Genomic DNA, 15,862 nt, shown 5'->3' on the forward strand with positions numbered 1-15,862 from the left:
TGTCGGGAATATCAACAAAATGTGCAGTAATTTTCGCTAAAGTTTAAGCTTCAAATTAATACACTACAAGCGCAAATGCGTAAACTAAATTATCGCATGATAATTTAGTTTTGCGTCACCAAATCATATCACATTTTCCACATTTCGGTCATTCGATATTCAGCAACCTAATAGAATTGCAGATGATCGGAAAAGCGTTAAATTTTCCCTGCTCCAAATATCAATCTTTTCGTCGGACACACAATTCCGTGAAAACTCTTCCTCGAGTTACATCAACTACGTATTCAAAGCATGTACGATATCGAAAAATAAAAGCACGAAGTAGCCTTGCAAAGTGTTTGCATTAAATTTTCCCTCTTCCTGGTATCGATCTTTCTGTCAACCACATAGTTCTCCGTAACCCTTCCTGGAATTACGTCTATTAATCGATTAGACTGGCCCGAATGACACATTCGCAGGAAACCCGTAATAAACGCAAAACATCGATTTATAATTAGAGATCCCGATGGACCTCTTTTAATTAAGGCTTCCGGCAAATCACGTGCAATGAAATGTGTTTGATGGAACCTGCACGATCATCACGGTGAAAGAAATGAAAACTCATCGAGTAAAGACGTGCTGTGCGGAGATCGAAACAAGATGAGTCACTGTACGGTCGAAGGTGAACATCCAAGAAGGTGGTGAACTGAAGGTCACGGTACCGCTGGAGCCGCTGACCTTTCATTTTACCTTGTTTCGCGTGTCAACTTCGTCGCCTATTCAGTGGCGTATCTAAAGTCTTGAGAAGGGTAATCTTACATCATCACGCGTTAAATTGAATTGTATTGTGTAGCTACGAGGTTAGGTTCATAGCTATTTGTATATTTATAAATCTGTAAATTTTGTAATTTGCAAATTATATGTTTTCTAAGTATCTAGATATTTTCTAAATTTTTAGATATTCAAGTTGTGTCATTACCGAATACTCAGAACCTCGAGTCTCAAGACTTCGAATTTCCATATCCTTAAATTTAAGAAATTCTCAAACCCTAAAATTCTGAATTTTGAAATCCCCGAATCTTGAACTCTTATATCTCCATATTCCTTAATCCTGATATTTCTATATCCCTAACTCTCAGAAAATTCGAAATTTCTAAATTCCGAAATCTCTATGTGCCGAAGTCCTTATATCCCAAAATCCCTAAAACCCCAAATTTTTTAATTTCTGAATCCCTATATCATGAAATTTCAATACTCCCAAATTACTATACCCCGAAATATCTTTATCCCTACATCCCTATATCATAGATTTCTGAGGCCTTAAATCTCTAAAACCCTAAATTCCTAAATCCTGTGATTCACAAATTCCCAAATTCTTAACTTAAAAAGTTTGAACTCCCCGATTATATGCAACGCATGAACTATCTATCAGTGCACATTATTTCGACACGCCTGACATTACCATATTCAAAGGTCCTGGTGACATTGGCCGCCATTTGGTTACGCCATTGTCCTTCCTCTTCCGCATGCTTCGGACTTTCATAAAATGTCCACGACATAAGGTGCGTGACAAAACGCTACATTACACGTTGCACAAAAGACAATCACGACCCCGATAACCGACGCTATATTGTTTTTACAGTGTTGTAAAAAACTTTATTGGTTATTTGACCAGTGTTCGAATAGAATAGCACAAGATGCACCGCGAATCGAATTTCCTCGGAGAGTTTGATTTTGTTGAATCTGCGTTTCTTGATTCACTCGCGAGCATCCTTAGTGGCATGCACCGAGGTGCAGGTAAAGCTACGTGCACCTCAAGTTGCAGAAATTCCCAGTTGTAAGTATATGGTGGATATAGATTATTCAACGAGAAAGTTTCATTATACTACGGCAACATTAATGTTTGATGAACATCGATCGGTACTCGTTTTTTATTTACGACAAGAGACGGTACACTTGGTCAAGAAAGGCTTTAAAACGGAAACTTTAATCGTATTACTTCGCTAAAGAAAATACCGATGAGAAATTGTCATTCTTCGTCTAGGTACGTTTCATTAATTCAAATATTCATAACCGCTACCGCGAAGACCTCCGGCGATCGATATTATGAATTTAATATATCAGAATAATTGAAAGAATATAAATTTGATTGAATTATTTAGGCACCGTTAATATTATAGTCACACGTTCAATGTTATAATCGTAACATCCGTGTGTAGTAAATTTATTAAAATTGTGTTCATAATAAATTACAAAGTTGTACTTATTTAAATTATATTAATACATGTACACACCAGAAAAATTAATATATAATACGATATTATATTATAATTGTAAGATGTTATTTTTTTATTATCCTGTGAAACTTTGGCAACTCGTGTACTTTTCCTAAAAATGAAAAGTCACACAGTCAGGCGTTAAAAGGGACACTAAAATCTGAACCACGAAATGAAGATCCGTTGGAAGCCATGTTATTCCATTTTCGGTTTAAAGAGCGCGTCACTTTTTCTAATTTTCCCGGTGTCGCCGTTAATTTCCGTGAACGGAACGTTAGAAGAACTTACGATCTCCGAGTGCGCTCTAATTAGCTACATTAATTTTATTTCGCACAATATATTCACCGTTGTCGCGTGAAAGCTGTCTTGCACTGACATGATTAACAACGAGCATAATTAAATAAATAATTATCTCGCGGCATTCTTTGGCGGTTTGTTCGCGTTTTACGACTTTCGGGAGGAAACGAGCCACCTCTTTTCCTCCAGAGAAACAACGCCACGTGAAAAACACCTTTTTAGTTCTTTTCGCTGTTTTTCACGTCGGGGCGACTGCTATATGGCGCTGAGCTTCGTATGCTCCTCTAGGGTAAATGACGATGCGGGAGAATATAGCTTTGTTTCAAGATTTGCGAAAAGGAATTTTCAATCGTGGAAGTTCAGACATTTGAGAATTTTGGGATTTGGGGATTTGAGGATTTGGGGATTTGGGGATTTGGGGATTTGGGGATTTGAGGATTTGGGGATTTGAGGATTTGGGGATTTGAGAATTTGGGAAATTAGAGAATTCGAAAAATTTGAGAATTCGGGAAATTGAAGAATTCGGAAAATTTAAGAATTTGGGGTTTTGAGAATACGGCGATTTGAGAATTTGGAGGTTTGAGAATACGGGAATTTGAGAATTTGGGAAATTAGAGAATTCGGAGATTCGGAGATTTGGAAGTTTAGAGATTTTAGAGATTTGAGGACCAAGAAATTTAGAGAAGTGGGGATTTGGGAATTCGGAGATTTGGAGAATTCGAGGAATTGAATATTTAGAACTTATATATTTGCAAATTTGAAGATTCAGAGATTTTCAAATTTAAAGTTTTGGAGACTAGGAAATTTGCAAACTTTAAGAACTTAAAGATCTAAAAATTTAGAAAATCAAAATGCGAAAACTTCGTATATTACAAATTCGTGCAGAGGTATTTATTACTGTACTTATACTGTACCACTATTGCTAGCTACATAAAACATTATCTACTATAAATCTTGACCTTGCATATTGTTGGTATGTAAAGAAGTGTAATGTGACTAAAATATGTTAATCGAACGTCTGAACACAGGGCAACATGGGACAAGTAAATATATTCCTGTTCTTATATCTTGTTATAATATCCATTACCGGTTATTATGCGGGTGGGCATAAGGAGGTAAGTATAAAAGGAATAGAAGTATAATTTCTGAAATTTGGCTGTCTCTCTAATAAAATTTCATAATTGTTTAATATCATTTTAGGTTTGTGTGAAAGCAAATAAAAGGACCTGCAAAAATATGCAAATGATATTCTTCTGCAACGTATGTTATTCAGTATTATCAACAAAACTCTGATATACTAGTTATACTAAATACTTTCTATCTTATTTCTTAGCACGAGTGTCAACCCTACCTCAAGGGGTAAGATTCATAGCAGAGTGACATGTTGACGAGGACTCTTCGTTGTTGTAATCAAATACTATGGAAAATAAATTACTTCATTGGTGAACATCTTCAGATTGCTTTGTTACTCTCAACCTTACAAATCTCTAAATTTCTAAACATGAAAATTTCCAAGTTCGAAATATAAATCTGACAATTCGCAAATTTACACTTGCAAAAAATTGATACCTACGATTGAACTATAATTCGTATTAGCCAACCTATATGTAAAGAAACTCCATATCAATTGTCAATTTAAAAATTTTTAAATATTCTAACATGGAAGCAGAAAAATTGAGAAATTTGAGTTTTCGTGGTGATCTGTCGTATCAAGGAAAATACATGAAACAAAATTTGCGTAAATAAGTAAATGAATTCGAAAGAGGAATAAAAACTTCGAGCGTTTTATCCTCGCGTGGGATTGTAAACTCCTACGTCTTTGATTGATCGTTAGTGAGTTACATATCTGTGTGGTCATGCGAAATTTTTTACGATGATCATACAAAATATTATCTACATCCACTAAATCTTGACCTTCCTATTGTTGGTATATAAAGTACCGAAATGAAAATGTATGTTAACTGACAACGTCGAGAATTGCATACGAAGCAACATGGGTCAAGTAAATATGTTCCTGTTCTTATATCTCTTTATTATATCCATTACCGGTTATTATGCGGGTGCGCCTAAGATGGTAAGTATAAAAGGAATAAAAGTATAATTTCTGAAATTCGGCTGTCTCTCGAATAGAATTTCATAATTGTTTAATATCATTTTAGATATGTTTGAGAGCAGATGCAAAGACCTGCGGCATTTCAAAAATATTAAAGATATGCAATGTATGCTATTCAGTATTTTATTCTGTATTCATAACTGTGATATACCAGTTATACTAACTACTTTTTATCTTATTTCTTAGGCCGAGTGTCAACCCTTCCTCAAGGGGTAAGATGCATAGCAGAGTGATATCTTGACAAGGATTATTGGTTGCTGTAATGAAATATTATGGAAAATAAATTACTTCATTGCTGAACATCTTCAGACTGCTTTGTGATTTCCAACCTCACAAATCTTTAAATTTCTAAACGCGAAAATTTCCGAATTCGAAATGTAAATCTGTCAATTTGTATATGGAAAAAAAATGATGACCCAATTTCTTTTATCGAAATTTAACGCATATCAAATTACCAGTTTTGAAATATGGATACTGGCTACCAAATTTAAATGAAACACAAAGCTTCATAACCATTGTCTATCGTTCGCCAAATTGCAATAGTATATTATTAGGTTCTTTAAAGAATATCTATGAACATTAAACTTTCAAGTACAGTAACTTTAGTTCTTTACAAACTGAACACATGTACATGTTTAGTTTATCATTTCAGCCTATCGAAAAGATTTGACGCTATTCAAAACGTATATAATGCTTGCCTTTATTATTATGGTACCCAAATAAAATATTATCTACATCGTATAAATCTTGACCTTCGAAATTGTTAGTATATAAAGAACAGAAATGTGATCGAAATTTGTTAACCGAACACCTGGAGTTGAATACGAGGCAACATGGGTCAAGTAAATATGTTCATGTTCTTATATCTTTCCATTATATTCATTACCGGTTATTATGTGCCACTGGCGGAGGCAGTAAATGTAAGTATAATTTGTGAATTTCGATCTTTATCTCTTTAACATAATTTCATGATTGTTTAATATCGTTTCAGTTCTGTTCGCTTGCGACTCCGAAGAAATGCAAAGATACATTAATGGCAGCCTTATGCTATGTATGTTATTCAGTACTGTCGCTAGAACAATGACATATCCTATATAATAACTACTTTTTATGTTATTTGTTAGGTCAAGTGTCACCCGAAGGGGTAAGATTCATAGCAGACTCTGACATCCTGACGAGGTCTCTTCGTCGCTGTAATGGAATACTATGAAAAATAAACTACTTCATCGCTGAATATCTTCTGACTGCTTTGTGAGTCCCATCCTTACAATCTTTAAATTTCTAAATGTGAAAATTTCCAAATTCGAAATGCAAATCTGACGATTCGCAAATTTACACTTGCAAAAAATCTATACCAACATTTGCACTATAATTTGTATCTGCAAACCCATATGAAAGGAAACTCTCTCAATGGGTCATACACCGAGACTACACTCTATCGATGTACACATACTCTTGAATCACTCAAAGTACACACACTTTCTGTATTTCTCCGACTGCTATAGTATTTTCAGCTCGGCCATTCGATACGTAATTATCTAATACGAAAGCAATATCGTCCATCATTCCCTCACGATGACGTCTCATTCTCGAGTGCCTGTTTTCTTATCCTTCCACGTGTTCCACAAACCAACGCAGCCCAAGGGGCTGTAAATTTTCTGTGAACCCGTATAAAATCGTAGATTCGTACAACGATAATCGTCGAAGCCCAAGATACCGCGTGCTCGCACACGCGAATCTGATTCAGCAGTCACGAACTGTTAGCCGTATCACACTGTATTGCAATTTGCGGTGGCATCTAACACGATGACGTTTTGGGTGATGACACGCGTTGTAACGCGTTGCGGAACGGTTTTCATGATGTAACGCGAAATAGGCTCGTTATTTTTCTGCTGAAGTACGCGAGAGCTTGGGAGTTCAGATACTTTCAAATTTTTTGATTTGAAGATTGAGGGATCTGAGAATTTGGGGATTTATAGAATTCTGGGATTTGATAATTTGAAAATTGAAGAAATTTTAATATACAGTCTTTTCGAAATTGGAAGTTCAAATCTGCTGAACATAAAAATCTAGGAAATTTAGAAATCCAAAATGTTTCAAATTTTAGTATATGAAAATGTTGAATATTCTAATATGAAAGGAGAAAAATGGAGAAATTTGAATCTTCGTGGTGATCTACCGCATCCCAAAGAAATTTATACGTCAAAGAAAATTCGCGTCAATAACTGGATAAATTCAAAAGAAGAATAAAGGCTTTGTGCGAGTTTCCCTCGTGTGAGTTTGTAAACTCCCGCGTCTCCTTTGGTTGCTCGTCACTTAGTTACATATTCGCACAGACGTGCAGCATTGTACAGTATGGACTTTCTACTGTTTAATAAAGTTCATAATTTACACGAAAAGTTAGCGCACAAAGGACGGTGTAGAAAATATGATACTTCCGTCGAAACGTAACCAACGGCCTGGTAACGAGTAACTTTATACTGGAACAAATTTTTAACTTGTTCCTTCGCTGCTAATGACGTGGATGTTTATGAACAACGGAATGAAAAGGGAAATAAAGGGAAGCAAAAGTTTCCGGCCACGGTAGAGATCACGTGAAAGCATCTTCTTTACGAGTTTGTTGCGTATTCTTATAATAATATGCAGTTACCTGTCTCTAATGGGGGTTGAAGCTCTGATGCCCTATTCCTTGAAAATGATACTTGGTTCCAGAAATATCTTGCTGTCTGAATCATTTACGAAAAGTTCATAATGTTTTAGGACGATGAACTTCATATTTTCACAGTTGCTACAAGTTTGCAAGTCAGTAAAATGTTTGGGTACATTATCTTTCATTTTTGCACATCTCCACTTAACAAAATGTCATCAATCATATTCTAAATTGAACTTTAAACTGGCACAATTTTCTGTATCGAGAAAGACAACGGCACGAAACTGTGTATCACGAAAAAAGAAATAAGTTTACTGGAACTTGTTTCCAAATGCAGAATCAATCGAATAAAATTTCTGTAACGTCTGGAGGTGTTAGTAGCAACGAAAGAGATTCATGGGTCCTCCGCATAAAGTACATGGTGTCCTCCATGTGCTTGGATTTCATTTGATAAGCAAATGCAGGGAAACTCTGCCGTCAAATATTGAGACACGTAGTACGTAGGGTGAACGAATTGGTGAACGGTGCACGCGAAATCCGTTCGTTCGGGGCTATTTATGTAAACGACAGTTCCCAAGGGAGCGTGGAAGGCGCGAGTTTGCTTATATTTCCGGCATTTTGTGAACATTATGCTGGCATTCAGGTGACGTATTCACAGCCCCTTCTACCGACGCCGAGTCTTCTTTTCTTGTGCAGCTGCGCGAGCAACGTCTACGAACGCTTTCGCGCTTAAGGCGTTCTCCCGCTTTATTTTCCCCTTTTCGGGCTTTCTTCCGGGCCCAGTTTCCTTGTCCCTTTCGCGACAACGGGATACCGTCGCAATAATTTAACGCTCTCTGTTTTCCAACCAAGTAATTCTCGCGAAGATTGTCGCGTCTGTTAACTATTACCCCGTCCAGACGCCACCCCTTCTCTTTGCCGAGAATTTCTATTGTTCTTCGAAAACGTTCCTATCACCGCAAGTAATTCCGAACGAACGGGAAATCGGAAAGAGGAAATTTTCGCGATGGCCACGATTGAACCCCTCTGATTAAACTTTCTATAAAGAGAAGCTTCGCACAATCTCGTATATGGGTTGTCGACGTTTTGTAGCGTAATCAGAGTTTACGACGAGTCATTCGTGAACTGTGCTCACCGTCCGCGTACACCTAACCGTCACGTAAAACGGCACGACGTCGCAATATGCTGGATATTAAAGGATTGCTGTTTTTCAACGACCTAGCGAACGGACAATTCCTTCTGGGCATTTCAGAACAATTAGACACACTTTTGTTAACCTGGAAACTTCAATATTGTAAGGTTCATGTTAATAGTAATACGTAATTTAAAATATTTTAAAAATTACAAAAACATGTTTAAGACATTACGTTTGTTGGAAAGATAAAAATATACGAGAACTGTTTTATAATGTACTTAAATGTATTTATTAGAAGCACATCTGTCTATAATTGAAAATCTAAAGACGTTAAACTGAATGCAAAATGGTGGAGAAGATTAAGTGGCACCTGACGCAAACTTCGCTTAGTCATAAAATTTGTAGGTCAGAACGATCTGAAATGAAGGAGATTAAAATTTTTAATATCCACGTTAAATTTGACAGTCAACCTACGGTAATATATTTATATATTTTAATATCAAATTTTACCGTGGAAAATTTTCTCTCGAAATGTTCATTTCTACAGAAATATTCTTTTTAATTCCATTAACAAATTAAATTTAGATACTAAAACTATGAAGTTACTTTTGCTTCCATCCACAATTATAATTTTCGTCGCTGCTGCGAAGCTATTTTGATAACACTTTTTACAGCTTTACACAGTTTAACACGGCACGTTGTCCGTGATGCTAATAAACACCGTTGACTACCGAAAATACACTCGATTAGCGGTAATTCCGTTTCGACCAAGCAGTCGGTGAATTAAATTAGCGGGATTTTTATAGTACGTGGAACGAGACATTTATCGCGCTAGGCAACGTCGAGTAAATGTTGTTTTCTCGACACTCGAAAACCGTGTCCAAATGTCGTTTAAGAAAAGAGAAGTGTATTACGACTTAATGTCAGTCGAGCGAACCTGTGACGTGCGTAAGTGGCTTAAAAAATGCCAGAATACCAGAGAGAGACTTTTTGAAAATTCAGCCAAGAATGGTGTGAATAATTAAAACGGTGACGAGGTGAAGTCTGAAATGTTTGAAATGTCTCTTATTGCCGGCTTAACCATAAATACCGTCATTTTACGTCAATTTGGCTCATGACGTGAAAATTGAATCACACAAGATTGTTAGGAGCAACGACCTGTGTCAAACTTTTTTAAATCTGTCACGGAGAAAGTGGGCGTATATAATTAATCATATGGATCCCCATTTGAATTCAAACTTAGTTCTTCAAATATTTTACTGAAATACTTAAATTTATTATTGAATCAAATGTTTAATATTTAATTTCTTAAGAGGTTTCTTTAATTAAATTGAAGGTGATTTTCAAGAAAAACATGGAATATGTTGGATAGATACTGTGAGGATGATTATGATTAAATAATATATGAAATGGGTCATGAATTTAAACAAACACATAAATCAACATGTAGGACAATTAGCCATAAGTAATTTGTACATGTAATGTCCTGTTAACTGTAACTAATAAGCTTCTTAACTCCGTTGATTGGATCTCTAAATGCGTGATCCCCAGAGAGGACTGTCATTAATCGGTTTGATCACTACACAGTCACTAATGCCTATGAATATGCTAGTAAATATAACGCATGATAGTATAACCATTGCAATTAGTTTGAAGTGTGGGAATATTAAAGTACTAACCTCGCATATTCACAGCAAACAAAATTCAAATACACATTAAACAGCGAATATGTAAAAAATGGAACCTTTAACCCTATTTATGTAAAGGAAAAATTTGTTCAAAATCACCTCAGGTGTAACCCTTTTTTAGGAAATAGTTGTGAGACACCCTGTATGTCCAACAGCTATGATGTAACTATACAACTAGTACAGTAGTCTTAATTATCCTTCCTATATGTATATACCCAGTTCCTAATTTTTGTACCTGTTACTACACCAGCAACAAGAGCCTGTTTATTATTTTTTCCATCCTCCATTAATAGTATAAATAGAAGCAGACACCAACATGATTTATCATTTTGTGAAATGAGAACTTCACCCAACTCCAATTTCTCCTCCTCACAAGAAACTGTTTCTGTTTCTTCTCGAAAAGTAAAATGGAGACGAATTAGCTCAGCTCTCAATAACAAACGTGATCCCCATCGAAATCAATGGATTGCGGGTTGCATCGATGACAGGCATCATTTGCAATGCTATTACTTTGGTCTTAGCAGCAACAATGGGTAATTTGAATGTATTAATTCGGCGTTGACACGGTAACGTTCATTGTTCAGTTTAGACAGCGGGTAAAGACCGTGAGGTCGTGTGGGTGAGTAGCAAGTGACAACGAATACCATGAGCAAGCACGGACAGAGGTTGGAGAGGTTTCACAGCGAAAGAGAGACGGCAGGAGAATGGTGGAGGAGGAGCAGCGTGTAAATGCATGTATATTGCTTCATGAATGCACGCGCGAGGAGCTTGTAGTTAGCCGTGGTGGCGTCATTATTAGCCTAGCCGGCTTATACGTCCAGAATCCGCTGTGACAAATGGCCTCCTGGCAGACGAAACGGCCCGAAAGCAATTTGCACTCGTTGCTACGGCGAATTTCCACGCCGCCACCATCGCCGAAAAATGTTGCACGCAACCAACCGTCCCTCGTCCATCTAGTTGTCTCTTCTATCGTCATCGTTTATTAATGGACGCTGCTACCCGACAGCGAAACAAAAGCTCTCCTTCTTCCTTCAATTAATCAGCGACGAAATTATGGTTTCGCACGGTAGCCCGCGTTTGTCTCGCACCATGGATCAATGACAGTTCACTGCGAGAAATTATTACTGTTGCTGATCTACCAGCTGGAAGATCTTCGGGGAGACACTGGTAATCGCACGCTTGTTAAAATTCAATTCTCTAAGGTTGCTTCAAATCTTGGCGATGGTCGCGGATCAACAGTACTTGTTCATTTTTCAGGGTTAAACGAGGTATATGGGCTGATGTGGGGTACAGGTAGTTTTGATGGTGCATTTTAGGTATTAATATAGTATTATTTAAGTATGCGACAGTATTTAATATTATTAATAATAAAAAATTTCTCAATCTGTCAAATCTCTTGATTCTTCTATTCCCAAAATTTCTAAATCCCTTAACACCAAAATTTTACATATTTCATCACTCCTAAATTCCTAAGTTTCTCAAGTCCCTAAATTCTCGAATTCCCCAAATTGCCAAATCTCGATACCAAAGGCACAGTTTGTTTTCAATTCCGAGCACGAAAAGAAAAACACCTGGGGTGGTATCTTTGTAATTACAGCTCGCACGCATTTCGTTCGATGCTCGAATCAACCGAAAGCCTGCTCGAACCCTTATTTCGCGTCTAATTACTCGATAGCTTAGGGCAGAAGGGTGAAAGATAACCGAAAGGGACTTCAACCGGATCGATAAAGCAAACGGGAGACAAGGAACTCGCGTATGACAAACTTTGAACCTCTTCTCGAGCTGAGACATTATTTCAGGAATATCTAAGAAAAGAATCGATAGAAAAAAGAAAGTTTCGTAAACGAACATGGAATCTCGAATGAATTTAAACGATACAACTTACTGTACGTGCAACAAGTTACACTGGTAGTAGTTGATGGAATATCGATGATATCTAACGATGAATCGAGATAATGCGGTCTAAATGTAGACTGAGATTTAAGTATGAGCTTATAGAAGTATGCCTTGTTAGGGATTTAACTTTGATGAGTATAGTATAAAATTATGGTTGTAGAAGAAATATCGAGTGACGTAGATAGTCATTCATGTATTATTTGGTAGACTGTTTTGATTTTAATTTTAAATATGTAATTTATAACAGACGATACTTTTGTGCAACTTATTTCGATCCAGTACTAGATACTGAATCTATATCAAGATTGGCTCGAAATAAAACTGAAATAAAAGTGGCAGTCACCCTCTGTATAAACGTGACGAAATAAAAGTTGACGAATATCAATTTTAGTAAAAGGATGAATTGGCTAATTGATCCTCGGATAATTGGGTAATTTCTGAAAGTCGAAGTCGAAGCGAGTGGACTGGAAGGTAAGGGCTGTTAGAAGAAGTCATTGTTTCTGACTAGATCGAATCAGTCGCGATGGATGCTGAGGGAAAAAAGAGAAGTTTTCTGAGTAACGCCCGAGAAATGTTACCCTTTATCACATCTCGCTACGATCATTGCTCGACCAATACACGGGAAGAGCTTTATTCCCGATCCCCTTTCAATCTCCTGATGGAACAATTTCCTTCGAAACGGCGAATGATCAGCCAATATCTATTTCTATACCTTTTTCTGAAACCGGCCTCCCCTGTAGCCCGATCGACGACCTATTTCTATTAGCCATTTATGGCCGATGAGTTACTTTATGTAGTTTCATTGATCCCGCTGGCCATTCGATTCCGTCGTATCAGAGTTCGGATAAAACGACGAACCATTGTTATCTTGCGGATCGCGTTTAGGGTAGACGCACAACCGAACCGACGCACAATCTAATCTACGGGGACGAAGAAATAAGTTTCGTCGACTGCGTGGAGAACAGCATTGGCCCAAAGATTGTTTCCCAGGCCTGGGTAAATCGTATTTTTCAGGATTCCTCCGCGATTCCGAAAATTGATTTCCTTCTGGAACGGGGGACGTCGAATCGAATCAAAAGTAACGGGACGTCGTTTAAGTTTAATGTTAACCATTAGAGTTGTTATTATGAAGAGATAAGATTTCCATCATAAAACTGATGGCCAAACTTCTTTTATCGAAACCTGTTTTATTTTAGTGCATATCAAATAACCAGTTCTGAAATACGAAGGATACTAGCTACAAAACTTAAAAGAAACACAAACCTTCATCACCATTGTCTATCGTTTGCCAAATTGCAATAGTAGATTATTGGGTTAATTTAAGAAATGCAAGATCTATCAACATTAAACTTTCAAGTACAGTAACTTTAGTTCTTTACAAACTGAACACATGTACATGTTTAGTTTATCATTTCAGCTTATCGAAAAGATTTGAACGCTATTCAAAACGTATATAATGCTTGCCTTTATTATTACGGTACCCAAATAAAATATTATCTACATCGTATAAATCATGACCTTGGAAATTGTGGGTATGTAAGGAACTAAAAAGTGACCGAAATATGTTAAATGAACACCTCGAGTTGAACCCGAGGCAACATGGGTCAAGTAAATATGTTCATGTTCTTATATCTTTCCATTATATTCATTACCGGTTACTATGTGCCACTGGCGGAGGCAGTAAATGTAAGTATAATTTGTGAATTTCGATCTTTATCTCTTTAACATAATTTCATGATTGTTTAATATCGTTTCAGTTCTGTTCGCTTGCGACTCCGAAGAAATGCAAAGATACATTAATGGCAGCCTTATGCTATGTATGTTATTCAGTACTGTCGCTAGAACAATGACATATCCTATATAATAACTACTTTTTATGTTATTTGTTAGGTCAAGTGTCACCCGAAGGGGTAAGATTCATAGCAGACTCTGACATCCTGACGAGGTCTCTTCGTCGCTGTAATGGAATACTATGAAAAATAAACTACTTCATCGCTGAATATCTTCTGACTGCTTTGTGAGTCCCATCCTTACAATCTCTAAATTTATAAACGTGAAAATTTCCAAATTCGAAATGCAAATCTGACAATTTGAAAATTTACACTTGCGAAAAATATATACTAACATTTGCACTATAATTTGTAACAGCAAACCCATATGAAAGGAAACTCTCTCAATGGGTCATGCACCGAGACTACACTCTATCGATGTACACATACTCTTGAATCACTCAAAGTACACACACTTTCTGTATTTCTCCGACTGCTATAGTATTTTCAGCTCGGCCATTCGATACGTAATTATTTAATACGAAAGCAATATCGTCCATCGTTCCCTCACGATGACGTCTCATTCTCGAGTGCCTGTTTTCTTATCCGTCCACGTGTTCCACAAACCAACGCAGCCCGAGGAGCAGTAAATTTTCCGTGAACCCGTATAAAACCGTAGATTCGTGCAACGATAATCGTCGAAGCTCAAGATACCGCGTGCTCGCACACGCGAATCTGATTCAGCAGTCACGAACTGTTAGCCGTATCACACTGTATTGCAATTTGCGGTGGCATCTAACACGATGACGATTTTGGTGATGACACGCGTTGTAACGCGTTGCGGAACGGTTTTCGCGATGTAACGCGAAATAGGCTCGTTATTTTTCTTCTGAAATAGGAAATCTGCTCGCGGGAAACAATCCGAGGATAATTCGCGTACTCTTTCTTTGCCTGGAAGAAGAAACATCGTTTACGTCCCCTTTGCTCCTAAGTATTCCTATTTACCGGAACGGCGCCCTCTTCGATTTCTTTTGTCATCAGATTCCTGACGAGGGTTCAAATATACCTCTCTCATATTTTATTGTTCTCTTTCGTTCCATTTGTTAACTTTATAAAATAAACGATAAACTCATCGCAAGCTGAATTCTAGGAATTATTGTTCTGTTTCGATCCATTTGTTAACTTTATAAAATAAACGATAAACTCATCGCAAGCTGAATTCTAGGAATTATTGTTCTGTTTCGTTCCATTTGTTAACTTTATAAAATAAACGATAAATTCATTACAAGCTGAATTCTAGGAATTCGGAGAATCAACTCTATTTCGTTATTCGATCTAACAGAGATGTGCAAATTCGTCGTTCGTTTCGACCAATCGCAGTCGTATATTTTTAGTATCCGCCATGACTCGTGACAGATAAACTTTACGTATTTATGTTTTATTTACGTTTTTGGGCGGAATCGGGTAAATTGAGTTTTTTTTAAAAAGTGGGTCGTCACTCTCCAATTTATTGTAATTGAACCCATTCAATTTTGAAGAGCAGTTTCTTCGTTAAATTACGTCACCGTCGTTGCACCGGCAAATCGATCGCATTGTTTTATCGCGTTACGTGCACACACGATGTCGCTTCAATTACCGGTCGCAGCCAGAAATGGTAATGGGAATTAATGAATGAAAGTTTCATAATCAACGCGAATATGAAACGAAGGACGGTTCTTTTTAACATTTTTTTTACTTCCTCTATTCGCCCATGTCCCACGGGTCTTCAGGTCCGATAATTACACGAACGAGTACAATCAATTTGTCGTAATTGCGTTAGCCTCTTAACCGTGCTCCAATTAGTCAGATAAACCGGGAAATTTAATTAGTTTAATCCAAACAAGTAACCGAGTATTGTTGTTCCGCCTTCCTTATAATCCGTACGAGCCGGTCACGCGCTTTCATTATTGTCGGTATTATGCAACGCTCTACTTTCAGACCCGGATGAAAATTTCAATCCCTGTTACGTGCGCTACAGATATAATGCTCACCGGTAACAACCATCAATAACACCAATTGA

The 15,862-nt window shown here is 37.1% G+C and overlaps 2 long non-coding RNA genes across 4 annotated transcripts; both read left to right on the top strand.

Moving 5' to 3' along the window:
• Positions 1-1,649: 1,649 nt before the first annotated feature.
• On the top strand, positions 1,650-5,899 carry LOC143265265 (uncharacterized). 3 transcript variants are annotated; one of them, XR_013039641.1, is made up of 8 exons: positions 1,650-1,816; positions 3,581-3,667; positions 3,753-3,812; positions 3,886-4,626; positions 4,712-4,771; positions 4,852-5,585; positions 5,657-5,716; positions 5,790-5,899. It is a non-coding gene; the product is annotated as an uncharacterized LOC143265265 (long non-coding RNA). The 3 variants fall into 3 exon arrangements; XR_013039642.1 differs by lacking the exon at positions 1,650-1,816 and adding an exon at positions 1,828-2,023; XR_013039640.1 differs by lacking the exons at positions 1,650-1,816; positions 3,581-3,667; positions 3,753-3,812 and having other exon boundaries at positions 4,257-4,626.
• A 7,699-nt stretch (positions 5,900-13,598) lies between these two features.
• LOC143264062 (uncharacterized) lies at positions 13,599-14,075 on the top strand. The gene is made up of 3 exons (XR_013037519.1): positions 13,599-13,720; positions 13,792-13,851; positions 13,925-14,075. It is a non-coding gene; the product is annotated as an uncharacterized LOC143264062 (long non-coding RNA).
• The last annotated feature ends 1,787 nt before the right edge of the window (positions 14,076-15,862 follow it).

This window comes from Megachile rotundata, chromosome 1 (genome assembly GCF_050947335.1).
Source record: "Megachile rotundata isolate GNS110a chromosome 1, iyMegRotu1, whole genome shotgun sequence".
NCBI lineage: Eukaryota > Metazoa > Arthropoda > Insecta > Hymenoptera > Megachilidae > Megachile > Megachile rotundata.